We start from the raw sequence: 14,101 nt of genomic DNA, 5'->3' as shown, positions 1-14,101 counted from the left end.
TCTGTTTTGTTCTTCTTCAGCCTCATGAACATAGTAAACTTGAACCTCGGGCTCGTATGTGTTTTTTCCTTGGTTATGGCACTGATCACAAGGGTTATCGTTGTTGGGATCCTCTCTCTAAACATATTCATATATCTCGTCATGTTTTCTTTTGGGAGCATCACATGTTTTCTCAATTCTCCTCCTTTGAGTCAATTCCTCCTACTCAGTAACCTTTTTTTCACTAACCCCAATATTGATCTTTTTCCTAGTGATGATTCTACAAGTTCTATCTCGAGTCACCCTCCACAGCCTTCTGTTCTTTCGCCTTCTCCATCTTCTGATGATTCCAGACTGGACGACGATCCTGGTCCTATTGTCGTGCCTCCTCCTTCCACTTGTTCTTCTAGGGTAAGAAATCCACCTCCTTATCTTCTTGATTATTATTGTTTTTGTACTATTCTTCATCAACATGAACCTAAGTCATTCAAAGAAGCCTTCACAAATCCAAAATGGCAACAAGCAATGCAGAAAGAATTACAGGCACTTGAAAAAGCACACACTTAAGATTTGGTTGATCCTCCTTCTAATCAGAAAGTTGTGGAAAGCAGATGGGTATACAAGACCAAGACTCGCTTTGATAGTTCTATTGATCGTTATAAGGTACGATTGGTTGCTCAGGGTTATATGCAAGAGTATGGTATTGACTATGAAGAGACTTTTGCTCCTGTTGCTTGTCTCACATCTGTTTGAGCTCTTCTTGCCATTGCTGTGGTCAAAAAATGGTCTCTTTGTCAGATGGACATGAAGAATGCATTTCTTAATAGAGATTTGAAAAAGAAGGTCTATATGAAACCCCCTCCAGATTATCCTTATCCTTCTAGAAAAGTTTGTCTCCTTCGCAAGGCACTCTATGGACATAAGCAAGCTCCTCATGAATGGTTTGACAAGTACAACACTACGATATACAATCTTGGTTTCACTTGCAGCCCTCATGAGAGTGCTGTTTTCATTCGTAAAAGTGAATATAGAGTTGTTCTTCTACTTCTGTATGTTGATGACATGATCATTACTGGAGATGATGTTGATGGTATCTCTGATCTCAAGGCGTCCCTTCAACGTACTTTTGAGATGAAGGATCTTGGTTCTCTTAGCTATTTTCTTAGTCTAGAAGTCATGTCCACCATTGATGGCATCTATCTCTCTCAAGCTAAATATGCTTCAGATCTTCTTGCTCGAGCCAGAATTATAGATAGTCGCACTGAGTCTACTCCTCTTGAGCCTAAGGTTCAATTTACTCATATGAATGGCACTGTTTTGGATAATCCTACTCTTTATCGACAGCTAGTTAGAGGACTCGTCTACTTAATTGTCACCCGACCAGTCATCGCCTATCCGGTTCATGTTCTTAGCCAATTCTTGTCAGCTCCTCGTACTACTCACTATGCGGCAGTTCTTCGCATTCTTCGCTACATCAAAGGCATCCTACTCCATGGCCTTTATTTTTTTGCCCATTCATCTTTATTCCTTCAAGCATACTCAGATGCTAATTGGGATGGTGATCCCACTAATCATCGCTCCACTACTAGTTATTGTTTGTTTCTTGGTGACTCCCTCATTTCCTGGCGAGCTAAGAAGCAAACATTCACTGCTCGATCAAACATAGAAATTGGATACCGTGCTCTCGCTGACACCACTGCTGAAGTTATCTCGATTCGTTGGCTTCTAGAAGACTTCGGTGCTCCTCAGTCATCCCCAACTGATGTTTTTTGTGACAACCACAGTGCTATTCAGATTACCCATAATGATGTGTTTCATGAATGCACCAAATACATTGAGAATGATTGTCACTTTGTTCGGTAACGTATCCTTATTAATATTGTTTGTCTCATCGTTGTTGGAACACTAGATCAGACTGCTGATATCTTCACGAAGGCTCATCATCCGACTCGTTTTCGTACTCTGTTATCCAAACTCAAGATGGTATCCTTAGCTCCCACTTGAGTTTGAGGGGGAATGTTAAGAGAATAATTAGAATCAAATTAGATCAATTAGTATCATCTATATTTATATAGCGTATCTGTATATTAATTATAGGATTCTATGCTTTTATTACTTTGATTCTACTAGCAGCTATATATACTCCTTGCACATTGTACTTTTACTCAACTTGAATAATACACTATTTCATATTACGCTCTTGTTTCTAACACTCAGTTTGCATTTACCTTTCTTCGGTTCTCCTTCCTATTCAATTTGCCTCTACTCGCCGATCCATCAACAGCCTAAGTTGTGTCATCTCTAGCCTCTTGCCTCGATTAGTAGATCCGTCGGCAATGGCTCGATTCCTTCACTGCCTCACCAAACTTCATCATCACCTCTGCTGTGTGTCATGCCATGACTCATTAAGCTTCGTTATATCTGTCTTCTAGTTCTTTGTCATCTATCTCATTGTCGCTAAGCCTTTTTCTCATCATGGTTCTTCTCCATCTACATAATCTATGCGCAATTTTTTTAATATTTTTATGTATTTTTTAAAAATATTTTTGTATGTTGATATAATTTGTATTTGAGTAATTTTTTAAATATTTTTTGTATCGGTATTTTTATGTATTTTTTAGTTGTTTGTTTCGATATGTTGTTTAATTTATACATACTAGTATGATATAAAAAGTGAACGAATATAAAAGTGTCAAGTGAATTATTGTAAGCATTTATTTTTTATTTGTATTTTAAAAAATATTAAATCATTAGAAAGATTTAAATACTCTTATAAAAATTGTAAAATTACTAATATATTTTTATAATTATTTTAGTTAAAAGATGAAATATTTTTTTATTGTTATAACCAAAATATCCTTTTACAATAAAAAAATATTAAATAATTTTAATATTATATTCTTAAAAATGAATAAAATTTAAAATTAAATAAATAAACAGAAACAAGTACTTAATTATTTATATAAAAATATTATTTATACATTAAAATTAATCACTAAAATTAGTTATTATTTTTTATTATGTACAGTAATTACGCCTTATAATTGATAGGTAGTTTAATAGTGCATTAAATATTGATTTGATATAATTATAATGAAGATATGTTCCTAAATTAGTATAATTATATATTATTCATTAAATATTAATTATAATATAATAATATAATTATAATAAAGGTATTTTTTTATAAAATAATTTAGAACAAACGAAAAATTTCATTCGTTTTGGAGGGAAAACGGACTCACGAGAGATCGACACGTCATCCTTATTAGTTGGGGGAAAACCCAGTTTTAGTATATTAAGTAGATTTTTTGTGACTGGTACTTGGATAATATGCATATATGCCAATTTCTAGTGAATTGAAAATAAAAATAAGAATTCTGTGCTTAATCCCTTGATCCAAATAGGCACTCAACCCGGTTGGCTTTGGAGCCCAGCCTCTTCAAAGTTGTGAATTTGCGTGGGGCCAAAATGAGGACTGGTAGTAGGGGTGGCAAAGCGGGCTGGCCCACCCCGCCCCGCCCCACCCCACCCCGCCAAAGCCGCCCAAATATGGGGCAGGCCAGCCCGCTCTGCTAAACTGATATGGGCTCAACTTGCTACCCCGCTCCGCCAAAGGGCGGACTGGCGGGTTGGCGGGCCGGTCCGCCTCTTTTTTTTTTAATCAAATTTTTTCTTTTTATGATAAAATTCAATTTAACGCACTAAGTACTAACAATTATTTTATTTTATAATAAAATTATTTCATCGAATTAGTTTTTTAATATATAGAGTAATATTCTAAATTAATTATTAATCCATAAAAGAATTATAATTAACCATAATAACTTTTTTGATTGAAATTAACAATAATTAAAATAACATAACAAATAATAAGTCTCAAAGTCTCAAACATAAGTGCATAATAATAACAAAACAAACATATAATCCACACATAAATTCTACTATAATTAAAACAAAACACAACATAATTCATAAATCAACAAGATACCCAAAAAAACCTTAAATCAACACACATAAATCAATTATCAACTTCTAAATCAACAAAATTTGAATCTGATCCAGAAGTTGAAACACCGCCTCGCCTAGCACCTTGAGGATTCACATCTTCACCTTCGCTTTCACCTACAATTAGAAGAATACCCGAATTTAGAACAAGATATAAATACTTAAATGTCATATAAATATTAAATTAGTAACTAACAATGTAATTACCATCAACAAAGCCTTTATTCCAATTGCGAGTACAAATCACAGGCTCAACATTTTCTGGCAACATTCGACTTCTATATTTGTTAATGACATGAGCTCCAATACTAAAGGCAGATTCCGATGCAACCGTAGTAATTGGAATACTCAATAAGTCACGTGCCATGATTGATAACTTCGGATAACGACTCTCATATAATTTCCACCATTCCAAAACATCTAAATCTTCAAAGCAATCCTTTGACAAAAGTGGCTCCTCCAAGTATATATCAAGTGGATTCTTTCCATTAGGGACCTCAGCTTGATGGTTACGTTTCATCAATTTCTATCAAAATAGAAATAATCACATCTTGTTAGGATAGAATATTGACAATTAATAAGAGAATTTAAATATGTTAAACATTACTTACGCCAACAATCGCAAGTCACTTCTTGCTTGCACTGTCAGGGGTATGGGCCATGGATGAAGATTGATTACTAGGTCCTTGTGCTTGAACAGTTGGAAGAGAATTCTTGTCATATTTTTCAAAAAGCTTATATAATTTCTTTTTCACATGTTTTACCTTCCCTTTTGCAGTCTCAACATCAATCTCTTCATACATAAGCTCTAAAGTAGAAATCTTAAGTCAAGGATCAAGAATAGCACCAAATGCAAGATTGACACTATACTTTTTCCAATACTTCTTAAATTTGTTCATCATCTTTTCTCGCATGCTCCTTAGAAGCTCATCTTCACTTCTCAAACTTCCCATCAAAAAATATTGAATATGATAGACTTGTAGAAAATACAAATTTGAAGTAGGATAAGATGTGCCAGAAATTAAATTAGTAGTTTCAATTCCCCATTCATTTAAAAGTTCAAAAATCTTGGAAGACAATTCAAATCCCGTGTGAGGAGGAGGCATATGACAAAAACTCAAAATTTTACTTTGTAATTTCCAATTCAAATCAACAAAGTGAGCAGTTAGGTATAAATAATCCTCTGTAGTGATGGATGTCCATAAATCAGAAATCAAACAAACTCTATTAGGAATGGCTAATAAAGTACTTTTAAACTTTTCTTTTTCCCTTAAGTAAATTTTCAGCACATCCTCCTTAAGGGTATTTCTAGTAATTAGGCCTAGAGTTGGACTGATGTATTTTACCCAATTCCTAAATTTCTTATTATCAACAATAGAAAAGGGAACATCACAATCAATCACAAAGGCAGCAAATATCTCACGCGATACATGATTATCTATCTTGAGAGCCCCCATTTTATTTTGCATTTCTATCAAAGTTTGACCAATATCCTCGAAGTCTATTTTCACGCACCTGTCCAAATGATGCTTAAGTGTCGATGTTCCATATTGTTTACCACCAGCCTTAAACTTCTGTTTGCATCCATCACATTGAGCACGATCTATTCCATCATCACCAGGTCCAAGCTTTGTGAAATATATCCACACATCAGATATTGTTGCCTTCGTCTTTTTCTTTTTAATATCTTCAGTCATTTAAGATCTTTCCATATTTTTAGGATTTTGTATTGCGTTCCCACCATCAACTTCCATAGAGACAGAATTATCCATTGCAGAATCAACAACTCAATCTAAATAATCTCAATACATAAAAATATTTAAATCAGTCAAAAATATTCAAACAATAATCAAACATAATCAATAAGTAATTTAGTACTAACTAAATAATACCAGTTGCAGAAACATAATCAAATCAGGCTGAAAAACAATATTCAAACATAATCAAACAATAATACCCAGTTGCAGAAAACTCAAATCAGGCTGAAAAACAATATTCAAACATAATCAAACAATAATACCCAGTTGCAGAAAACTCAAATCAGGCTGAACAAAAATTGACATGGAAAAAATAATAACAATAATAAGTAATAACAGTAACTGATCTTGAGAATGACGATGTGAGGAATCAGATAATCATTTTTGCTAAGATAATCAGATAATCGATTCGAAGAGCTTATTTTTGCTAAAATAATTATGAGAAAAACAAACAACAACATTACAGTAACTCAGTAAGTAAACATCATCATCAGACATCAGATTTGTAAATCACTTACTAATAGTAATGGCAGAGCCATCGAGCAGGAAGATGAGGAGAGAGGAGCGATTCCAGGAGTCCGCCAGTCATAGAACCACTGAGAAGAGGCACGGACAAGACAGAGCTGCCGACGACGACAGGAGGAGAGAAAGGAAGGCGAAAGGAAGAGGCACCAGAGAGGAGCGAGTGAGGAAAGGCCGCCACAGGGAGGAGCAACCGAGCGAGTGAGGAGGGAGCCGAGCTGCTGAAGCTCAGGGAGTGGGTTAGCGAGCGGCAAAAGGGATGAAGGTCATAGGTCTGGCCGCCTGGGGTGTGGGTGTGGCTGAGTTGAGTGACCGGCGTTAGGGATTGGGAGGCACCGAGGCAGTAGCAGCATGTCTGCGTGTGATATGTGTGTTGAGACTTGAGTAACCCTAATTTTCAATTTATACCCCCATGTAAATTTACTAAATTACCCCTTTAAAAAAAGGATGCCAGCCTGCCGGGCCAGCCTGCCCCGCCCCGCCTTGGCGGTGCGATTTTGGCGGGTTTTTAAAATTTGGCGGGTTCAAAATCTGGTCCCGACCCGCCTTTTTGGTGGTTTTACCGGTTCGACCTGGCGGTTCGACCCGTTTTGCCACCCCTAACTGGTAGTGGAATGAGCTTAGGCGCAGTACCATGCTAGCATTCCAAAAACAAAGCATACTAGCATTCCGAAGAAGGTGAAGTTTATGGCGTGGCTTCGCCATCATAAAGCTCTTCCCACCAATCACCAATGCCTTCCACTTCCTCCATCAGCTGGCTGCTTCCGACTTTTGCCATAGATGCGAGGACAAGCCTAAGATTGTTTTTTCATTGTCTCGTCGAGTTAAAAAAGTGCGAGAAATTTGTCAAATTTGAGCCCTACTATCTTGCACAAATTGGCGTTCTACAGCAACTGGTTTTCGGATATCATGAAAGGGGAATAGATGATTAACCTTGTTGGTTGTTGGTGGATTTGGCTTCAGAAAAATTCAGGAACTCTTTGATCCTTCGAAAGCTTGGGCGAATGCCAAAACTGTGATTAATGCCAGGCGAATTGCTTTCGACATGCACAACCTCAATAACCCCCAATCTGTGAGTGATGATTGGATTTTTGGTGGTTTAGAATTTCACTAATGAAATCTCGTTGCAAGTATAGTTTCTAAACCAATCACTAATCCTTTCATACAAAAAGTTGTTTGTCACTAGTACAAACCCCTAAAATTTATAAACCGAAGTATTGGACCTCAGGTCGTTCTCCCTAGGAATTACAATAAAGTGTCTTGTTATTGGTTAGAAATGTGTTTTGGGGTTTTGGATAAGAAGCATGAAAGTAAATGGCAACGAAAATAGACTAACAACTATAAAAGGCTCTTGGCAAGGTATGAAAATTAGATGTCCTATCCTAGTTATCCTTCTCAATTGTGATGAGAATTGTTCATTGCTACCACTTAGTTAACTCTTACTAAATAAAGGAAAGTCAAGTGGATAAATTGACTTGAGCCACAAGTCCTAGCCAACTCCCAAGGAAAGACTAGCTTTAGTGCACTCCAAACCAATTAGCAATTTCTCCAATTACCAATCAACAAGGGAATTAGATAACTCAAGTGTCACTAATTACTCTACCTAGGCCAAGAGGAACAAAACCTACACTAAAATCCAACCAAGCATTTCATCAAACACTTGGAAGGCATAGAAGAAAAGCATAGTAAATTGATAACAAGAATAGAATCTAACAATAATTATTGAAATGAATTAACAACAACAATCAAAAGAAACACATTTATTATGAATTACCTTGATTGAATTGAAAGAGAGTAGAAGAAACAAAAGTAGATCTACAACAAAACACAAGAACAACATAAAGGAAATTACAACAAAAGAATGGATGGAGAATGAATGTAACAACATGGAATTGAGAAGATAGAAGTAGAAGAAGATGTATTAAAATCTAGATCTAAGAACTAAACCTAATCCTAATCCTAATCCTAGAGAGAAGTGAGAGCTTCTCTCTCTAGAAACTATTTCTAAAACTAAACTATGACTAATGGTAACTAACATGTGTTTCCCTCTTCATTCCTTGGGTTAAATAGCATCAGAAATAAGTTGGATTAGGCCCATAAGGCTTTAGAATTCGCTGGCTACGTTTTGCTTTAAGTGAACCAGGTGGCAGCAACAGCGCGTGCGCGTACTATGCGCGTACGCGTCACCATGCGCGGTTCAACCATAGCAAATCTTATATCGTTTCGAAGCCCCGGATGTTAGCTTTCCAACCCAACTAGAACTGCATTATTTGGACCTTTGTAGCTCAAGTTATGGTCGTTTAAGTGCGAAGAGGTCGGCTTGACAGCTTTCCGTTCTTTCATTTCTTCATGAGTTCTCCAACTTCTCATGCTTTCTTTCTTCATTCCCTTGATCCAATATTTGCCTCCTAAACCTTAAATCACTTAACAAACATATCAAGGCATCTAATGGAATCAAGGAGAATTAGATTTAGCTATTTTAAGTCCTAAAAAGTATGTTTTCACTCTTAAGCACAATTAAAGGAGAATATACAAAACCATGCTATTTCATTGAATAAATGTGGGTAAAAGGTAATAAAATCCCCTAAAATTAATACAAGATAAACCCTACAAATGGGGTTTATCAGTGAGTCTTCTTCAAAGCTCTCTGACGAATTGGAACCGGCATTCCAGTGGTGAATCTTGAAAAAAGATTTTACTAAATATATAATTAACTATATATATTAGATAAAAGTATTTATATTTAAATTAAGGATTAATACTCAAATTTTTCGCGGAAAGATCACTCATTCTTCAAATTAGTTCTTAAATAATTCTTTTAGTCATATTAGTCCCTGAAAGATAAAATGTAAGTCAAATTAGTCCTTCCATCAGTTGGATGATGACGTGTCACGTTAAGTGCCACGTGACAGTCAGTGACTCGTGGCACGCCACGTGGCAGGTCAGTGACTTGTGGCACACTATGTGGCAGGTCAGTGACACGTGGTGTGCCACGTGTCACTTGACATGTAAAAAAATTTTTTACAATTAAAATAGTCCTTGAAAATTCATACGCAAATCATTTTCATCCCTCAAATTTTAAAAATTAATCAAAATAGTCTTTATATAAGTTTTTTTATTTTTTCTTCATAATATTAAATTTGAAATATTTTTTGATACTATTAATTTTAATAGAAATGTAATTGACAAACAAAATATTAGTAATTGTATCTTTTCTTAAAATTTTTTTCAATAAAATTATGTCTCTCCTTTAATTCTTCTCAAAATCTCTCTTATTCTTTTTTATTCTAAAATATTTTTCTTATATTATTACATTTTGCTGGAATATATATATATATATATATATATATATATATATATATATACACACTCAAAATTGAAATGTATCTATTTATTAACCTAAACAAAGTTATATGCTCAAAATCAAAATTTATGTATGTTAACATAAACAAAGTTATACCACTATTTTTTTCTACTATATTTTTTTTTTCATTACGGTATTACTTGCATATAGGATATAATGGTAGTGATACTTAGAGTCAAAATTCAAGAAGATCTACAAATTTTGCTTCAATTCCAAACTTTACAAAATATTGAAAATTTGTTGCTTAATTATTATTATTATTATTATTATTATTATTATTATTATTATTATTATTATTATTATTATTATTATGCTAAACGAATTGCTTCTTAAGCATAATACGTGCAAAGATCATAATAATTTTTTGTTTGTTTCATATGTTTGAGATAGATTACATAATTTTTCTTTTAATTTCACAAATCCAGGAGATAAAATGAAGGGATAAGTATTGTTTTGTTCCCTAACGTTGAGGGTCAGAATCAAAATCGTCTCAATGTAAATTTTGATTTAGAATCGTCCATAACGTTTTATTTCGTATTAAAATCTTCATTTTGAATAAAATAATTTTTTAAAAGGCAACAATACCCCCAACCCCCAACTGCACTACCGTTTATTTTGCATTCCCTGCCACCACCATTCATTCTGCATTCTCCAACGTCACCACCCCCTTATTTCCACTATCAGCTATCCGATCATTTTGCATTCTCCACCACCACTATTTATTCTGCATTCTCCACCACCGTCACTGCCCCTATTTCCACTATCAGCCATTTCTTTTCACAACAATAATAACAACAGAACATACATTCAAATTCAAGAATTCATTATCAACAATAACAGAACATTCAAATCAATAATAGCATAACATTCAACATTAAAAAATTCAAATGACATAGAAATCAACACAAGCAAAAACACAAGCAGAAGTAGAAAGTAGAAAAAATCAACACAAGGAGAAAGGAAGAAGCAGAAAGCAGAAACCAAAGTAGAAACAGATGTAGAAGTTCAAGCACAAAACCAAATCAACAAGTAGAAGCACAAATTTAACAAAAAGCAAAAGCTCAAGCAAAAGCAGTAAGCAAATTCCAAAGCAAGAAGAAAAAGCAGATACAGAAGCCGAAACAGAACCACCGGCAGCTCGTGGGCGACGGAGCGATGGCAGCTAGGCATATCAGTGGTGGCAATTCCGACGACGAACTCCACGACAGCGGCAGAAGTATGCATGAACGGCGGTGACGTTTCTGGCGGCGGCTCGTGGGCGGACCGGCGACTATGTAGGTGTCATGATGGTAGCGGCGGCTATGGCAGCGGCCTCCTCCCTTCCACCGGTGCTCCCTCTCTCTTTTCAGATCTCCTCTCTCGCTGCTCGTGCTTGGTGGCGACGATGGCCTCCTGCGACGATGGAGACCCGTGGTGAAGGCGATGGCCCCCTACCCTCCCCCATTCGTGTTTCCTTTCCCCTCCCCCACCCTTACCCCCACCCCCAAAAACGCGTTTCCTTTCCCTCCCCCCTCCCCCAAAACGCATTGTTTTCTTTTATTTTTTTTAAATTTTATACTTTTTTTTTATTAAAATAGGGGTAGTTTAGGAATAGCATTAAAAATTCTATTAAAAATGACGATTTTAATACGAAAAATATTAAGGATGATTTTAAATAAAAAATTACGTTAGGGACGGTTTCGATTCTGACCCTCAACGTTAGGGACAAAAACAATACTTATCCCTGAAATGAAATTAGAAACATTATACCTATGGATAACACATGCTACTCCAAACTAGTACATTATATAAATAGATATGCTTCGTATTAAAATAAAATTCCTTGTGTTTTAAATGAAATATTTGAAAAATTATATTAGAATATTAAGATTCAAAAAGTGATTCCATAAATCAGTTTTTCAATTATTGAGTTTTACTATATAAATTAAACAATAATAAAAATTATAATTTTAAAAAATTTAAAAGATTTAAAATTTAAAATAATTACTATATTATTTAGTAAAATTTAAAATATTAAATTTTTGAATATATATTTAATAATAATTTGATAAACTCATTTAAATAAAAAAAATTCACATAAAAAAATTATAATTTGAAAATGTAAAATTTTAAAATACAAATGACAACATAAATTTATAAAAAATTAATTATTTTTATTAATTTATGTAAAGAGAATTTTATTTATTAAGGTTTAAAAAATAATATTAAAATTAGTAGTATAAAAAATATTGTAAATTTAATATTATAAAAAAATTATATAATGATAGTTTGATTAATTTTTAAAACTTGAGGGATTAAAATGACTTACGTCTGTACTTTCAAGGACTATTTTGATTATAAAAATTTTTTTACATGTCAAGTGACATGAGACATGCCACGTGTCACTAACCTGCCACGTGGCACTTAACGTGACACGTCATCATCCAACTGACGGAAGGACTAATTTGACTTATATTTTATCTTTCAGGGACTAATATGACTAAAAAAATCATTTAAGGACTAATTTAAAGAATGAGTGATCTTTTAGAGACGAATTTAAATATTAACCCTTTAAATTAAATATATTAATTTTTATTTTTTTATTATTATAAATTTATAATTATAGGGATAAGTTATTAAAAAATTATAATTAACAGAATAACATCTAAACCTATAATAAATATATACTTTTTTTGTCTAAATCAATTTTTTTTCAAAAAATATTGAAAATCAATAAAAAAATATAAAATTATAAACTTAAAATATAATAAATTTTTTTATTTGATATTATAATACCAATTACTATATTGTACAACATATTAAAAATAGTAGTAATATAAAAAAAATTAAAATATTAGACTTATTTTAATAAATATTTATATATGTTATCGATTTTATAATTTAGTTGAAAAATAATTTTGTTTTATAAAATATTAAAATTAATAAAATAGTATGAAATTATTTGTTTGTAGTATTTATTATTTCATAGTTGAATTTTATTTAGTTCATTATACTTTAAAATAATAAGATTATCTTTTTTATTATAAACTTAAAAAAATGAAATTTTATTGACTTTAAAAGAAAAAAGAAAAAAGAAAAAAGAATATATATATATATATATATATATATATATATATATATATATATATATATATATATATAGAGAGAGAGAGAGAGAGAGAGAGTGTGTAACACCCTACCATACAGAGACTTATGCTTAAGTCATAATTCAGAGATGGCAAGGTATTACGACCTCTAAAAATAAAAATTTAGTACGTATAGTAGTATGAATAATTGATTATAACTAGGAGCCTTTGTAGAAAAAGGGGTAAACAAAAACCAATCGCAACTCAAAGCGCAACACTCCGATCGATAACGTAACGAACAAGGATAACCAACGCATGATTATATATATACAAAGGAGTGTCAAAAACAGGACTATCAAGACTCAAGATCCGGCTGCGAAGATAACCGATCCGAGCATAACAATATATACATATGATATAATAAGGAAAACCCCAAAGGAAACCCAAAGGGACACAAATACATAAGTCCTATTCTCCAAAATTCTCCCATAAGAGGAGTCATCACAGTTTGTATTATTTAATGGAGATAAAAGTATCTAAGCAAAACATATAAACCAAAACATAGCCCCGAGAACAAAGGATCTTCGCAAATCTAGAAGTCTCCAGCATGTCTCAGCGGGAAACCTCACGTCCTGCATCTGAAAACCACAAAATCCGCATGGGTGAGAACCAGAGGTCCCCAGCATGGTAACAGCTTCCACATATATAATACATAATAATGGAGGAAAGCCGAAGGCAATCCTAGAACTTCCTCCAAATAATATCAAAGCTTATAAACAAACTAAACCATAAAGGGCATCTGACTAAAGATACTTCAGTCTAACTAATACTTCCCTTTCCAATTCCTTCAGACCTCCCAACCACCAGCAGGAGTATAGTGTAGCAAACACAGTTATATCAAGCAAGAAATATACATTTAGGAACAAGTAAGGCATTTAGACAATTAGCAAGTAATATGCAGTCAAATAGGCAATCTCAAACAATTCATATAGTATGCATATGATGTATGCCTGTCCCTAGTGGCTGATGATATCATCTTGTCGGTTATAGAGCCAACCCGACAAGTCCTGGTCGCTAACCATTGGACTGTCCCTCTGTCATGCATCCCCAACTCGAGTTATACTCGTCATAAACTTGATCATAATCATGATCTATATCCATCACCCTCACTGGTGAATATTTACGGGGGCGAGCTCATCCGGGTCTTTCACAGTGCCCGGCCACACTTACGACATAGGGTCAACAGAGTATCAAGTCTCAACCTGGAGCACGTGGTGGCTAGCCACTGCTACTACCCAGGGAAACTCGTATCTCAGATAGTGGAAGTGCAAATCACAATTATCAATAATTCAGCATAAACATGCATGAATTCTCATCCATGGATCAACATCCATATCAGCCATTCC

The sequence above is a fragment of the Arachis hypogaea genome, chromosome 7 (assembly GCF_003086295.3).
Source record: "Arachis hypogaea cultivar Tifrunner chromosome 7, arahy.Tifrunner.gnm2.J5K5, whole genome shotgun sequence".
NCBI lineage: Eukaryota > Viridiplantae > Streptophyta > Magnoliopsida > Fabales > Fabaceae > Arachis > Arachis hypogaea.
Note: the sequence above shows the minus strand (reverse complement) of the source record.